Raw genomic sequence first — 17578 nt, 5'->3', positions numbered from 1 at the left:
AGCTAAATGTCAGGAAGACTTCAGGGACAGCAAAGGTACTTGGTTAAAATTTCTGTGTCTCTCACCACTCTGAGGGCATGTTACACCACACAGTGCTATGGGGCTAAGCCAGGTGGAGTATTCACCTGGCTGTTTAAATAGCTGAGGGGCACACTAGCAATTAAGCATATTTGCATTCCATAGGAAGCAATGAGATTATTTACACTGTAACATACATTGTTCTAGATACACATGCAGAAAGCTGGGCAGCAGCTGGATCTCATGCTGTGGTTCCACCAGCCAGGAATCCACAGGGTAACACGTCAGTTCTTGTGTTCACAGGCACTGGCCAGCAGCTGCTTGGACCCTATTGGGTCCAGACCACTATTTTTCTCCTTCTAGAAGGGTCAGAAGGGGAGAGAGAGGTGGGAGAAATAAAGTCCTAAAATGTTTTTCATCAGCCTTATGTTGAAGCTTCCCCTTTCTGTGAAGCCATGACTCACGGAGTTCCCATCCACAGCACCAGTGGGCCAAGGGAGGTTGGATTTTAGGAAAAACTTCTTCACCAAAAGGGTTGTCAAGCACTGGAACAGGCTGCCCGGGAAAGTGGCTGAATCACCATCCCTGGAGGTATTTAAAAGATGTGTAGACATGGTGCTTAATGACACGGTTTAGTGGTGGACTTGGCAGTGTTAGGTTTATGGTTGCACTTGATGATATTAAGGGTCTTTCCAACCTAAATGATCCTATAGGTCTTTCTTCTAAAGGGTTCCCGAACTTGCTTCTGAGAAGCAAAACAGTCACTTCTCATACCTTGCCTGTCACATAGTCAGCAGGATTAGAGTGTTCAGAGAAATACCCATCAAGAGGTATCCCATGTTGCTACTTATTATTCCCTTTCTTAGTATGTAAACACAAGCAAACACAGCCCCTTGCCTAAATTTACACTTGAGAGTAACTTGGAGAGAGACTACTGAGCAAGAGCTGGCATCCTGGCTGCACGTCCTTGGCCATGGGGAAGAGCTGCCCCACATTTGCACAGCAGCCATTGTCCCTCTGCTTCCCAGCCATTTGGATGACCTAGTCACCTATGAAGATGTACTGTCTGGCTGCCAGGCAGCATTTGGCCACAGAGGCTGTTAGCCTAGAAGAGAGAGTCTCAGACAAAAGAACAGGCTACCAACCGCTGGATCTACATAAGCAGTGACAGAGAATTTAGGAAGACTTGTTCTTTATTCTTTACCAGAGGTTGCCTTTCACATGACCTTCTCAAAATCCAGTGGAGGATCCATTGCTACGTTTGAGCAGAATTTCCCTCTGGGAGCCTTGGCGGGAGAGAAATATGAGTGAAAAATGTTCCAGAAGCAACCACTACTTTCCCTCGTATTGTATTTCTGAAGAAGGAACCACGTAACAATGGAACATGGTCACTCAGTACCGGGGTTAACGGTGCAACAGATCTGATGAACCTCTGCAAGAATCCCACAGCTTCCATCTTTAGTTCTTCTGTCAGCTGCCGTCATCTTCCCCTGGTACTGCAGCACACAGATGATGGGGGCAAACACCACCACGTTCTGCTCCCCACAGCCACCAGCACCTGTCTGAGATGCACAACCAGGCAGTCCAGGTTCTCCAGTGATGTCTCCTGGGCACCAAAGATGCAGGACAAGTCAAGGGCAAAGCTCTGATATTCAGGCAAATGGGGTTTGTTTCCTTAACATCACTACTTATCTCTGCCCGCTTTCCACCACAGATCCTCTCAATATCTGTTCAGCCACATAAATTACCCCATTTACCACCCCCTGCAAGCCTCCAGTGGGCTTCATCCATTTCTATGCATGTCATTCATTCCCTTCAGCATTTTCTCGTACATGCAAAATGCAGCCATGTCAGTAACATCTTGGTTTAATAACTGAAAGAGCTGGTATAGGAGGAAATTATTGTTCAGCCCAATCTTCAAATAATTTCTACATGATTGATTTCAAAACATGGCTCTTTAAAGGTCTCTTCCAAACCAAACTATTCTGTGATTCTACGTAGAGCTCGTAGAAACCTACCTTTAGAAAGCCGGAGAAGTCAGCTGGTTGATTAAACCACAAGGAAAGATATCTTCAATGTTCCAGGGGCAGAGGATTGATGACATGTATCAGAAATGACCTGACTCTTGGTACGGAGCAGTCAATGTTCTCCATTTTGGGAGGAAAACACAGAATTCACCTCCATAACCACACAAAAAGGCCAAGAAAATTGAACAACAAGCTCAGGATGCAAACAAGACATAATAGATTGCTACCCGGCCATCACCCCACAGATTTCTCTCTCCATTCTTAAACTTCTTAAATACCAGCAACCCACCACACACTGCAGGCCTCCAGAATCCATCAGGTCATCCTTTAATCATGATCACCTATTTTTAAAAGGTAGAATTTTAGTGTCATCTAATCATGGTTCAGCATACTTGCTGAACGTTTCAAAGTCTTTCAAAGATAGAGTGTTTGCACCTTTTTCCTGAGAACCACCCTTTTAACTACTAAATAAAGAAAAGGGACACCAGATTTCATATTCCCCACTGACGGGAAGCATTAGGATCAGCAGTGATCTGTGCTGTAGAGCAGCCACATCACCAGCCAGTCAGCACATGGGTACTGGTTAGTTAGAGAGCAAACAAACAGTTCTCAACCAACCAAAACTTGCATTGCCTCTTGCCCTAGCCAGAAGTGCAGAAACACAGGAAAAGGGGTTTATAAGGGTTAGAAAGCTGGGAATACATAAACAGGGACAGATACAATGAAGGAGAAATGTGTAGACAAATACAACACAAATCCCTAAGAAATCACGCTTTCTTAAATTTCTGTTTATTTAACAGCTTGGCTTAAAAGTAGGCCTGTTTAAATCATAACAGACATCCTGAGTTCTGAATGTCCTTCGAGAATACAGTCAAGTAATTAAAGCAAAAAATTAATAAAGCCCTATGTGTTTCCTACAATATTTTAAAGGAAGACTACTGAACAAGTATAAGTGAATGTCCAGAAAACTGTTTACAAAGGTGTTCGGCCAGTTTTTGACAAGAGCAGTCTGTTCATGTCTCTACAGAGTATTTCCTTTTTTTCTGTTTATTCACCTGGTTCAAAGTAATGACTGGCTTATTCAAACTGAAAGAGTCTTTGGGGACTGCAAAAGCATGGAAATTGCTTTTGCCTACTATATCTGCAAATAGGAACTAGTTGTAAGGAGCTAAGCTCTATGATTTCTGAAACACCGAGGAACAGAGTGACCAGAAAAAAAGAAAAAAAAAAAATCGATCAGTTAATTATTTTTTCAGAGATAAATCTTGCCTTGTTTAAATTGAATCCATGTAAATGTCAAATATATTTAGACAAGCTCACTTTCCGTGAATCAAAACCAGCTAAGGTAGCTTTATTTAATGACAAGTTTTAAGTGCTGAGGGATTTGTGCATTAATTGAATTCCAGCTTCCATTAAGCTATACTGGAATGAATTGAGAAACAAAACCTGATCCGTATCTTGTTATATTCTCACCATGAAAAACTGATAAAGGCGAAGACTCTAAAGCAATGGTTAACCTGGCAGACTTGATGAAACATGCACAGCCATAGCACACATTTCTGGATAGCAAAAAGAGGTTTAGAAGGCAACACAGACAGTATTTGATCAGTGTATACTGGTTACCACCCCAAAAGAAAAGATGAAATAGTTTAAATACAGATTTCTTATTTGTTCACTTAAACGTATTTAAGTAAATAATTTATAGCACTTCAGTTTGTACCAGCTGATCTCAGAAACACCACAGTTCTGACCCCAGCTCTTTTCCCAGCACAGGGGCCTGCTGTCCAGTCATCAGCTCAGCTCCTTCTACAACTCAACATGTTTTTGTGTCTTTCCTCCCTCCCCATCCTTGCTGCCTCACTGCCTCTGGGTGACCCTCCAGTAGATTACTACTGCCTAGCAGACAGCTTGCCAACCTAGACAGGTCAACCACTGCCAACTGCAGACACACAGGGTAGCTCTACCGCATCCTCTACTTTACCTAGCTTGGAGTAGGAATAAAGGGAAAAGGAGGTTACTCACCTTCAGCTCCACCAGGGAGTACTAGAAGAAAACCAAAACAAAACAAATCTCTCATTAGCTGCTTGAAACCTTCTTTTGTACTACCGTGGTGGCATAAGGGCTCAGGACCAGTTACGGTAGCCATCAAACCCTCCTAGTCATGAGAATTCAGCTCACCATTCACAAAACTCAGGGTGACAGAAATTCAGTGAAGGACCATTTCCCCCAGATTTGCAGCCTGCAGAAGGTGCCTGTCACCCACAGCTGGGAGGTCAGCTCAAACTGCTTGCTTTCATTTTGCTGGCAGAGACTCCACGGACTTCTGTGCAGATCCCAAGCTATTTTCTAGGGGCTCAGTTGATTTCCTGGAGTGGTTCTTTGGGTCAAAAGAAAGGAGCTGAGCTGGGGTGCAGTAGCATAAATTCAGGGGCTGTCAGTCCTTCAGAGCCATCCAGCTCCAGGTTAAAACACGGTCGCAGCTGAGTCATATTCAGGGATAGGTCTATAGAATTGATCTGAGGCTTTACCAGGGTTTCATTATGCTGCTGCTTAGGAATGCTGGATTTGTTTCTAAAGAATAAAATGCTAAAGGCAAGATCAAATGCAAAGAGCTGCACCCCTATGTAAGCCCAATCCAAGCCTCCACTTTACATTTCCTCATACTATCCTCCCCATACTTTCTCCTTTACGTTCCTCACCTCATCAATCAAATGGATGAAAATGCAGCTAAGAGTGACAATTTGAGACTGTACTGCAAAGGAAACGCTTGTGAGCATAACCTTCAGGCACAGAGTCAGCCCACTCCAACCCCTACCCAGCTCATACCCCAAAATCAGGTGTCCTTTCAGGGCAATCCTGCAGGCATCATGCTTCAGTTGTCAGAAGATCTGAGGGTGTAACAGGGCCCTGATGATAAAGACTAAGAAGAAATACACAAAAAGGGTATGAGAATATGAGCCTAAGAGAAATGCTGAAGGATGAAAGGAGGTGCACATAGTCCCTAAGACATGAACTTAATAACAGTCTGAAAGAGATGAGACTGGATTTGTGTGCAGGAAGCAGCTGAAGTATCCTTTACTTCACATTATCTTTCAAAGCATAGCAATGATTCAAGAAGTAGTAACAGCTTTGTCTTTCAAAATGCACAAAAGACATAAGGCCTTGCAAAAAGATGGTAATCAAATGCTGATTTCAATAATTATATTTTTCCACCTTAATGAGAAAGAATTTAGGGGTGTCATTTTCCAATCGTTAAAATTAAGCTCTGCCTTCAGTGTTGTTGGAGTGTTTGTTACTGGAGAAGCTATTCTGAATAGGCCAGGCATTGTAAAAAACCATCCAAAAAACAACCCCCAAAAAACCACCAAACCCCCCAAAATCCCTATTTCCCCACCCCTCCCCCCGGTAACTACATATTTGTAGTTAGTAGTATGGATTTCTGGATTTAATGAAACAAGGAAGATGTGGTTCTGGGCAACCTGATCTAGTTGACGTCCCTACTCATTGCAGGGGGCTGGACTAGATGACCTTTGAAGGTCCCTTCCAACCCGAACTATTTCCAGATTCAATGATCTTCAGGCAAAGATTATTTGAACATCTTGGACACAACTGACAAGTATAACATGATGGTTTCTGATAGATGACAGACAGTTGCCAGGTGAATTTCCACCAGTTCTAAACAGGCATTTGGAATTCAGGGCAACAAAGGTGGCAAGTTCAGTAAAATGTTCTTGACCAGTCCTTGTTGGACTTTACGTGGAGATATCCAGGATGATGTTCCCTGGAGGCCACTTGAGACTGGTGCTTACAAATCTAACAAGTCTGCATCAGGGCAACATTTGAGTAGGTTGGTACAATTGCTTTTAAAACAAGTCTGAAGTAACATCAGAGCCATGAACTGTAAGCCAAGTGCGGTTTCTTTACTAAAGTCTAGGGCCAAGATAATTGTTGTATCTGCTGGGCAGCCCACATCAAAGACTGAGGACATACGTTGTTCTGCACACTGCAAGGAACCTCCCCTCAAACCTCCCCACAGCTTACATGAACGCAGCCTCTGGCTTACCTTGCTGCCCTGCCATGTAAATGGGCTTGTCTGTTTGCACAAACGTACTGCTCACAGTGTTCTAGATGAAGACCTCAGTTACTACATCACTGCCCAAAGAGAGGCAGATGGTCACAACTTCCTTGATGCCTTTTGCAGGTGGTGGGACTTGGGGAGTACAGGAAAATACCCCAGGGTAACTCCTGAGAAATCCTTGTAGAAGAATTTGGCATAGCACTTGAGCACACAGGTAATCAGAACAGTGGTTAACTGACAGAAAGAAGGGGCTTGCTGCTCTGCTTACTGCTAAACAAGTTGTTCCACATTTGACATGGAAGAGACTGATGTCTTTACAACCGCGTGAGCTATTCTTAATCTTCCAGAGCAGCCAGAGGGAAGCATTTTCCTACACATGGCCTAGAGGAATATTTCAATTAACTCTTGAGATATGCAAGAGTTAATGTATTAAGCGCTATACATAAATGGCCTCTATAAGAGATGTCCTCTTCCCCCCACACCCCTGCCACATCCTTACAGTGCTGTACATTGCCAGACTACCACCACACACTGCCCCTGCAACCCGCTTCCCATGTGAACAGGTCAGCTGGGGAAGTTTTAGCTTCAGTTACAGATTTCAAAAGCCAAGTTCTCCCAACCCAAAGGTGATGACTTGAAGATGAGTATCTTCCCACCTGCTGGCTTACAGGAAGCGGTAGGGAAATAGAAGACACAGCATGCTGTTTGACACGGTTTGAATTTGAGCATCATCACTCTCAAGCCAATATACAAACTTGACAGGCAAAAGGTAGAATAAAGTTTCTGACAAACAGGAAATCCATGAACCTCCCCAGAGGACTTACCTCTTTTTTAAGAGCAAGAGTTCCAGAACTACTGCAAATAAACTCTCTGATATTGGTGCTGATTTCCCAGAGTTTTCCCAGTATGTTCAGGGCTACATGGCCCAGTGACAGACCTCCTGCCTTGCATGCTCAGTCCCCAGCATCTCCAGGTGGTCTTTGCTCTGAAACTGCTTAGACCTGCTGTAATGACCACAGGAGAGAGTGGAAAAAAGGCTACTTGCGCTTACACATAGTATCTGCAAACTAGAACACCCCAAAAGGAGAGGAAAAAGGACACACAGACCTTTCTCAGAAAGCATTAGTATACACACACCTTCCATCAGCTATCAATAAAAGGCATAGAATATCATAACTGTCGTGGTATTTTTAACTGGCATCGTTATCATCCTTGAGATGTCCAAAAGCTGAATATTCCTAAGGAAAGGTGATTTTTTTGAGTAGTCTTCCGTAATTCAGAGAATCGAAGCTCATTGCTTTTCATTCAGTGAAATCTGCCTGAAAGTAACTATTGATAATTTTACAGCTCTATTTTTATTAGGACTTAGTAACTACAAAGGCATACTTGGATATTGCAGACAACAGATTCGGAAGAAGACAAATCTGAAGGCAAAGCATTTATCTGCCTCAAAGTAGAATGAGATCAGCTGCAGATAAATAATGGGTCAAGATGCTGAATCGCTTAACAAGAACAAGAGATGATTTTAAAGCCATGAAACCACATCAGAGAATAAAAAGGGAGTATTTTACTACAGAAGTCCTTACTGGGCTTTTATAATCCTCTTTCTCCTTGTCTACCTGGCAGTTGGAACTTCTGCCCAGAGCTGGCTCCACTCAAGATTCTCAAGTGTGGGATAATCAGGAACCACTGGACAGTTTGCTCCCCAAGAAACATCTGCTTTCTGGAGTGAAGGAATGTGAATAACACGGTTTTGCCCTACAGGCAAACATGTTCCCCTTACAAAAGGGCTGAGCAGTTTCTGTTTCAGAAAGGATTACCTATTAAGATCCAATAACCTTGGCTGCATTTTCTGCTTCTGAGCAAACCTGGGGTTCAGTCTGCACATGTAATACTCACAGGGTATGTTTGCACATATGCAGACTATGCAAAACCTGTCCCTTAGATAGGATACTGCAGGCCAGAAGTGACTTGAGAGTCTAAAACACCAAACCCCACCACCTTCAAAGCACAGGCCTAAGTCTTGATCATCATGAAACTCTAGCACCATTTTTTTTAATAAATGTGGGATGATGTTTCATGGCTCTGAATGGAGAACTTTGACAGGAAAGATTGGCATATAGCTTGCCTTTGTAAGCTGGAATAATAGCCACTAAAAAAGTCACCTTTGTTAATAAATAATAGACTGCAAAAGAAAATAATGGTTCAAACAAATGATTTTGTCAAGTGTTGAAACACCTGAAGTCCTACAGTGAGGAAATCTTCCTGGCTAGACAATAAAGGTCTGGTGTGAGAAACTGGATTCATATTGTACTTCTAAGTGGCAAGCTGATACTTCAGTCAAATGTACCTCTCTCATGATATAAAATTGGTTCTAACAAACACTCCAAAGAAACTGAAAGTGAAGATTTTCTGTGATGATTTCTTTTCAGCTTTGAAAAATATTTCCACTTAAAGAGTAAGTTCTGGCACAGAAAAGCTTTGCAGTAGCATTCTGTAGGTATCTGTAAAACAATCTGCTCCCATCAGTGTCATTCAGATATGGTCCACATCATGAGCTGAGGAATATCCATCCTGACAGAAATGTAATTTTAAATTCTACAATAAACCATAATTTGGGATAGTAGTACTGACCCCTGGTGTTTGTGTGGACAGAGAATACAAAAACCGGAGCTGCCAGGGTTAAGCTGAAATCAACACCATTATCCGAGCACTGCCTCGTCTACTCTTCCCCTGGACTCCACGAATTCTGAGAGATGGTGTGTATCAGCTGTAGAAACCTCTGAAGCATTTGCTATCAATACTGAGCTACTGTACTCCTGAGAACAAGAGGAAGATAATCTGCATTGCCTTTGGGCATAAGGAGATTCGTCTCAGGGATAAATGTCTACGGAATACTTCGGGTACTATACGCAGCTTTAGAATCCACTTTGAAAACCATCTTAAACTACTCTCAGGCTGTACTACTACTGAATTTAATAGAATCAACCTTTTCACCAGGGGGATGGTCTTAGATAACCTCAAGCTGATGATCAAAATACACCTGCAGAGAACATTTGTGGCAAACAAACTGTCTTGCTCAGATGGTCTGACCACTACTGGCCCTCCCTGCAGAGATGCACAGCCAGTGAATTTACCTGATTTATGATGTTCAGTTCCCAAGACACATTAGCTCCCTAACAAATGAAGTTTCATTCCCCTCGTTTGCTTAAGGCTGTTAGATAGCCCAGGCTCTGACACAAAATGTTGCTTTTCCAAATCCAACGAAGATTCACACAACAGTCCTCAAATACGTGTGTGAAGTCTGAAATCTGGTTTTGATCATACTCTGTGTATCAGAAAATTATGTGACTGGGGGATTAGTAGGCTCTAGTGCCCTTTGTAGGTAAACATTTTCTGTTCTTTCTATCACAGAAAGGATAAGAAAGATTTCCAGACTCTTATCAGTAGACTGGCACTGTTCATATTCGGACTTCACTGACGCCTAAAACTGTCTGAAGTTTTACCAAGCAAACTGTCACAAATACGCAAGCTGCTGGATACCCCAAAGGACTGCTGTTTTCATTTCTGACGAACTTGGATCAGCTTGCAACGTCCCTTCTCTGGAATCTTTCCGATGGCTGAGAAAGAAGGAAGGGTCCTTATGATTCCAAAATCCAAGACCCCAAGTTGTTAAACAGACTGTTTCTACAGTCTCTTCTCCTTAGAGAAGAGTAGTAAGTCATACAGATATTGCTCACCCAAGGGCTACGTACCGTTTCTGATACCACATCCTTGTTCTTTATTCATAGTATCTCCCATGGCTGTTTCAGCTGTTATCTCAACTAGCAATAGACCCCTTGGACCCCTCATCCTAGTATACAGTCAGAACTCCTCTTATTTCCTCTTTCTTGGGCACCAAGTCTTATATTTCTTCTCTCTATGCAGTTGTAGACTCAAGAGATAGACTTTCACGAGTTTTTCCCACCCCATTTGCCTATACTTTGATGGTACAAGCACTGTAAGAGCAAGAAATAGAGATGAAGGTTCTCAGCACCCTGAAAGGGGAATAACGCTTCCACTGGCAATTTTGGAATGAGAGGCCATAGCTACCACACTTGGTGCTGAATTTACTGCTGCTGGGCCACACAACAGGACTCTTGTCCTATTAAGACAGATACCAAGATGCTCAACACAGCATGTTCTGTTTGTAAAAGAACTTCAGGTGACAAGCATCAGCCTTCATCCCCTTAACTTCACCCCTTTGAACATCTCAGACATTAAGTATGACTCTTGCAGAGCCTCTGCTAGATACAGACTCTACAATTTCATCTAAGTCATAAACACACATTGAATACATCTTCTAACATGGAAGCTGTAAGGGCTCAAACGTGGACTGTACTTAAAACCACTACAGTATTCCAAAAGACTTTGAAAGAGCTTTGTACAGATTTCTGCAGGTACAATTTCCTCTTCCGAGTACAGCACAATCATTGGAAGAAAACCTACAGCTTTTGGTGACAAGCATCAGCCTTCATCCCCTTAACTTCACCCCTTTGAACATCTCAGACATTAAGTATGACTCTTGCAGAGCCTCTGCTAGATACAGACTCTACAATTTCATCTAAGTCATAAACACACATTGAATACATCTTCTAACATGGAAGCTGTAAGGGCTCAAACGTGGACTGTACTTAAAACCACTACAGTGCCTTCCAGAGTAGGCTTTGAAAGAGCTTTGTACAGATTTTTGCAGGTACAATTTCCTCTTCTGAGTACAGTACAATCATTGGAAGAAAACCAACAGCTTTTAAATTTGCATATGCAAAGCAGCTCTAAAAAATATCACAGTTATAGGCATGAAAATCTAAATAATAAAAACAAGGTAGGGAAAAATACATTTCAAAACTCCTTATGAGCAACTTGAAAAAAGATTTTATGTGGAATATAATGGAACATTTTTATATGGGGACATCATGGTTATTAACTATTGCCACTTATAAGAAAGATCTGAAGTACAGTTTTAGCTTCTACTTATGTAAACATACATACCCATGCATAAACTACATTTGAGTTTCAGGAAATCAGTTCTATTACTCTCTTGCCAATCTATACACCTCAGTTTCTAAATGACCCAAAGCCTTAGTTTCAATTTTTATTATTTTTTTTTAATCTATAGCAGTTATACATTTGGAAACTGGTAAAATGGACTTAAAACCAGCGTTACTTGTCCTTTTTTTTCTTTTTTTTTTTTTAAATCTTCGCATGAAGTGCAACAAGTGTTCGGATTAATTTTATAGATCCATAGAACTTGGATTAGCTAATCATGCCAAAGAGCACTATGCATCTTCAAAAACGTTATTAGTTTGATGGTTACCAAAGTATTGCCAATTCCCTCAGACTAATAAAACCAGAACACACTGAAAACTGTCACTTCACCGCCTCAGTCTAACACCTTCACCCCAACAAAAATACCACACGAAAACTTCTCTTTAGTTTAAAGTCACTTTACTCCAATGTTCTGCTCAAAGCAGAGACAAATTCACATCTAGACTGGGCCGCTTGTCAGCACTGTTGCTGTTTCTTTCTTTGTTTTTATTAATACGCTATATTTGATCACTGAAAAAGGCACTTTAAATGTTTCTTGGGGTTAGAAGGAAGCAGTAGGTTCGGGAGCTTGGCTTTGAGAAAAAACAAGTCGGGCAGTATTAACTACATGCCAGCAGAGGGAAACACAGCCTCAAGAAAGCTAACTCACCCCTTGAAGATGGTTTTTACCCATCGCATCCATTGAAACGGACTGATTTATCCAGGGATAAATCAGGGTCACTGTTGTCTTGTATTTACTATGTACACTGACAAGAAATAAATGTGATCTCTGCTTTGATTTCTATCTGTTAATATATGACCCGGACATCTTGGGCTTGATTTTTTCAGGGCTGTGTTTCCTACTCCATGAAGTTAACAGGGCCAAGGTGCACTTGGCAAAATATGATTCAAATCCAGTTAGAAGTGACTTCTGGATGTTGGAATTCACATCTTTCACCTTGGAAGATGTCCTTCAAGCACCAGTCATTGCAGCACCAGGTGCTTGTGGCTAAACCACTTCTGGAAAAAAGAAAGAGGATGCACAGGCATGATCAGCAAGCTCTAAGAGCACTTCTCACACACCATTTCAATGTGTCTCTTTCCCACATACTGATGACCCACACCCTTTCTATACAAAAGAGAAGTGCAGTGTTAGGCTAGGCTTTATCGGAAGCCCAATGACAGAACTGGAAAGCATACAGTCAAAGCAGATGACAAGGTTGGAAGGACACAGGAAAACAGCATGTCAATAATTAGTGAGGCATTGCTGCCTTAAAGAGGTGTGTTCAGACGGCATGTATCCAAAACACTGGGAGGGCTTCCAAACCTAATAGGGAAGGTAGGAATTGTAGAAAAAGCTTCCAAGAGTGGATTTCACCTCTCTGAAAGCCCTTCACTACTCTGGCCTCACAACATCTGCTTCCAAATCCCTCCAAACCAGACAGCATCTCATATGCACTGCTCCAGCTCCTAAGGGTTACATCTGTTAAGGGACACCTACGAAAACGTGTAATTAAAAGATGCTGAACTACCCTAGGCAACCAAAGCAAACACACACACTGACCTGCTTGCCAACTCTATACAAACAAAACAATGCACCACATTGTGCTCTGCTCCAAGGGACATTGACTATAGTGATATTAAATACCAGTCATTTGGGCTAAGGGAAATAGATGGAAATTTAATTAAAATGTGATGGCTATGATGAGTAATCTTGCATGATTTGGCTGCCTTAAGAACACATTCTTCTCTTTCTCCTCACCACATTCACAGTCATCTACAGCCTCATCCTAGAAGTTCTGAGCACCTTTTTTCTCTGAAGTCAGGAGGCACTGACAAAATTAAGCACTTCAAGTCATTTCCCACAGAGCATCACAATTGCATTTCCCCAACTCTTACTGTACTCCAGTCCCCACGATGTGGAAGAGCTCAATGCTGCTGCACACGGAGACCTGACGTGACTTTTGGTCATCAAAAGAGGGTCTGCAGAGTGTCCTTAATGTTAAATTCCTGTGACTTCATCCTCACTTTCGTTGCTGTCATCTTCAGCTGTATGCAGCTCACTGAGAGCACCCTATGTGACAAAGAAAACTGTGGCAACTGAGCCTGGTTAGGCAGCTCTCAGCACCCTTTCTGTCAGTATGCAGCCACATCAGTTGCTCAAGAACGGGCACTGATAGTTTCTACCTGCAAATGCGGTATGACTCTAGCAGTAAATCCATATTAAGAGGGTGAAAAGCAGGATGAATGCAAAGTATGGTAGTCAGCCAACACAGAGAATCTTGGTAGCTTTTAATTTCTTTCCATCCAATGGACCCTGCAGCAGAATGGGTAGCTTTTGCCACATTGCAGGGATGTTACAACTACTCATTATTGACATGCTGTTTCCTTACATCCTTCCACCTTGTCATCATCTTTGACTGTAAGCCTTCCAGAGTAGGCTCGTCTTTCTGCACAGTCCAGAATAACACACATTCAATGCCACTTTCATGTCAGTAAGTCCCTAAACTTCCAAGGAAACAGAGCTAACTCAGTTGGTGTAAAAACCAGCAAGAGCTCCAAGAGTACTGACAAAGAGTATTCCATGAGTACTGATGCAGAACAGCCTTGCACAAAAGGACATAACCACAACCCATTAAAACTGAGGAGAAAAAATGTAATTCAGTGTTCCCCCCATCTTTTAGGCAAGGTGACAGTCACAGAGATTTCTGAAATTAACAACCAGTCTTGTAAGAAGTGCCACAAGACTTTAGCTCAGTTGCAAAAAAAGAACCTGCAACAGTTAAGAACTGTTGACCTTCGAAATTAAAGCAAAAAAAGCCACCTAACAAATAGTTTTGTAAAATGGTATCTCATTAGAGCAATGGGATGAATAGAGTTTAGAGAAAAAAGCAACTTTAGGAAACACTCTTATCCTTCTGCTACTACATCATCACTACGCGGAGCAATCAGCTGCACCTAAGGCCGTACTCCTTTAACATCTCCCATCCAAGTAAACTGATTTGATGTGACAGCTGATGAAATCAGAACCAGGGGTGTTGCAACAGGAGGTTATGCATGCTCACTTTAAAAGATCTGGAAACTTAGGTCCTGAAAAAACTCTTTCTTTCCTTCCCTCTAGTGGGCCTCTTCTCCCATTTCAGGGTTTTCCTGTTCCAGAATAAAGCCTCATAACTGGGCTGCAATTTTTCATTTCCATTCCCTGCTCACAGCTTCAGCTGCTTTCAAAGTATGTCAGCTACTACTACGATTGGGTGAAGAAGAAAGATCACCAGTCTAAGCCATGAGAGGATTCAGGCTGTAGTATATGCTTTGAATGATTTTGTGGAGGAGTTCTTCCCTTGGAGTCTTGCTAACAGGACCACAGAATGCTGTACAGCATTTATTCTTGCTGTTACGGGGAAGACCAAGGAGATACTCCTCTTGCCTACAACACAGCACTGGCCAGAAGGCTGGAAAGGAAGGACTAGGAAAAAAAAGAGACTAGCAAAGGGCTAGAAAACCACAGAGGTTGCTCCTTTCTTTCCCAAACACCCTAAGCTCTCCACCTTGCCTCTCCCCCACCACAGATGTGACCTCTAGTCCATTAGTGACCTATCACAGCTGGAAGAGATTTTGCCCCCTCCTTCTCCACTTCCTTCTGTCTTAATTTCATGTTCTTACAGCGATAAGCATTGTCACCACTAAGCAGATGAACATGGATGGATACCAGGGATGCTAGAAAGCAGCATCCCATTCCTTCCCCTTGGAAGCTCATCGCTGTATTCTTCTCTATCTCTTCATCCCAGATCTTAAGGGCTGTAGGGAGGAAGCAGCAAGTAATACCATCAAGCATACAGCTCTGACAGCTGCTGTATGCTCTCTCTAGGAAGGTAAAGACAAGCAGAACTAGAAGGAGGACTTTCTTCCTCAGTAAAGTCTTCAGAAGCACTGTCAAAAAAATACAACAATTTTTAATTATAAAAAATGAAGAATTTTACTTTTCAGACTGAAGTAAAATGTGGAGCAGTTGTAACTCCATCTCTTCCTAGTGTGTTTCACACAATTTTGGAGCCCAGTATTACTTACTCATCTCCCTTCCCATAAACTGGGATAGTAGATCCACAGCAGATCAGAGCAAACATGCAGGAGACCAAGGAAGTTGTCTGAATCCCAGTACCAGGCATTTGCAAAGCAAGAAAGAGCACAGCAGTACTGACACAGCAATCCCTGATCTCACCAGCTGGCATGGACAAGTGCTGTTTATCCCAACCACTGAAGCACGCCAATGTCCAAGATAAAGTGTATGAGTCAATAAACAGTGAAGGGCTTAGATTATTAACTAGCGCTGTGCTTACTAGCCTGTGCACCAGCAGCTAAATTGGGGGGGGGGGGAATAAGCACAGAGTGGCACAGCCTTTGTCCCATGGATTCCATCCTTGAGGAGGGTGACTTTGCCACTGCACTGCACACTCTCCCTTTACCATCCAACATTACCACCGCAGCAGAGGAAGCCCTCCAAAGTAACGTATCTGGAAAAATGCTGACTTGATGACAGCATGGGATTGAGAGAGTCACAGAGAACACGATGCGATGTCCAGCTTCAAGCTGATCCCTAGATTTTGCAGACCACCTAGAGCTAAACGTACAGTGTACAGAGAAAGAGCAGGATAGAGAAGCAACCAAGGTGGTAAGGTAAAGAATAAGAAAAGTGACCCAGAAAAATATAAAGATTGCGGTCAAACCCCAGCTGTCGGCTTACTTCATGCACAACTGGGAATGCAGGCCAGCCAAGTTGCAGAGGTTTTCCAGATCTTATACTAAACAAAATTACAACCACTCTCTCAGTTTGGCCTCAATACAAATATACTCCACCCCACGATCTCATTATACGAAGCAAAGCAGAGTGTTTTAAGTACTCTAGTTCTGTAGCCAGCACAAAAGCACAATTCTAATCGAGAGGCAATGCAGAAATGCAAAGAGAACTATTTAAACCGGGTTTCCCCAAGCATCACAGCACAGGTCAGACTTATCACTACAGACCTTTAGTTCTGTCTTCATGGTATTGTACAAATAATAATATCAAAATAATTTCATTATGAATATCCAATTACTATTATTGATACCCAGTAATCGAATTCAAGGGACAAAATTCAAAGTAACAAAGAAAAAGGAAAATAAAGCTAAAGATGTTACTAACATGTCCTTGACTACAGCTCTTGAATTAGAGCTTTTAAGTGAGGTACATGAGAAATAGATTTCAAGGAGACCAATCCCTTCATCAAAGATGGCTAAATGAGTGCAACAGCCAGAGACCTACTGCCATTTGCTGATACTGACTGAGACAACACAGTAAAACCAGACATCTCTATTTTCATTACTTTCTTTTAATTTCTGTTTAACTTCTATTGTGTTTTGGGCTGTGAAATGCAAAAAGAACAAGTAGGAGCAGTGGTTAAGAGTAGAAACAACAGCAGGTCTTTTGCTATGACAAGCAGGCAGGAGCATTTGGAAAGGGATAAAAAAACAAGGAGGGTGGGAAGGCATTCTGGACTATGAAGGCAGGAGGAGCAAATCTGAACTTCAGACAGTAGAACACAGAGAACATTGCTGCATAACCATAAAAGAGAACCAAAATGTAGATAGGGGACAAGAACTAGCTTAGCAAGATGGGATATATGAAACCAAGAAGCCATGTAGAAGTTTCTCAGCCATTCTACTTTATATTAAGGAAACATTATATTAAGTATTAAGGATATTAATTTAAACATTAAATATTAAGGAAAGTGACAGAAAAGCACTTGTGCAAGCATTAGCATATGCATTAAGTATACTCCTAAGTACTGAACCACAAGAGACAAAATGGCCACAAGTCTGCAGATGTTTTACCTGCATAAAGAGGAACCCCAGTGCTACCACAGACATGGTCTGGCACATAGATTTGCAAAACAAGTAACCACAAACTGCTGCTATTGGAGTCAGTCTCCACTGACACATAAAGAACCATATAAGCATGCAGAAAACAGGAATGAAAATATCCATACCACCATACGGAATCTTAATCAGTTGCAGCCCACACTCTTCAACAGGTTTCACAGAACAAGTTCCTGTACTGTTTGTTATAACATTAGAGAATGGAGAACCTACTACCCTAGAAGACATGCCCCTGTGCAAGGACTTCCTTTGCGTATCTGAGCCACCAGAATTGCTTACGGCTTGAGAGGCAGTATCTCGGCTCCACCTTGCACAATCCCTCTCTCCCTTTTTGACACCTCTCTAGAAATACCGCAGTATTAAACTGTTTGTCTTTCCCATTGATACAATACACTGGTGGTTCAGTCATAATGTCAATGACAGTCATGTAAGTGCTTATAAAAATAAAACAATTGCCTCACTCTTGCTAACATCT

This window comes from Nestor notabilis, unplaced genomic scaffold (assembly GCF_000696875.1).
Source record: "Nestor notabilis isolate BGI_N333 unplaced genomic scaffold, ASM69687v1 scaffold1229, whole genome shotgun sequence".
Taxonomy (NCBI): domain Eukaryota; kingdom Metazoa; phylum Chordata; class Aves; order Psittaciformes; family Psittacidae; genus Nestor; species Nestor notabilis.
This window is presented reverse-complemented; position numbering follows the sequence as displayed.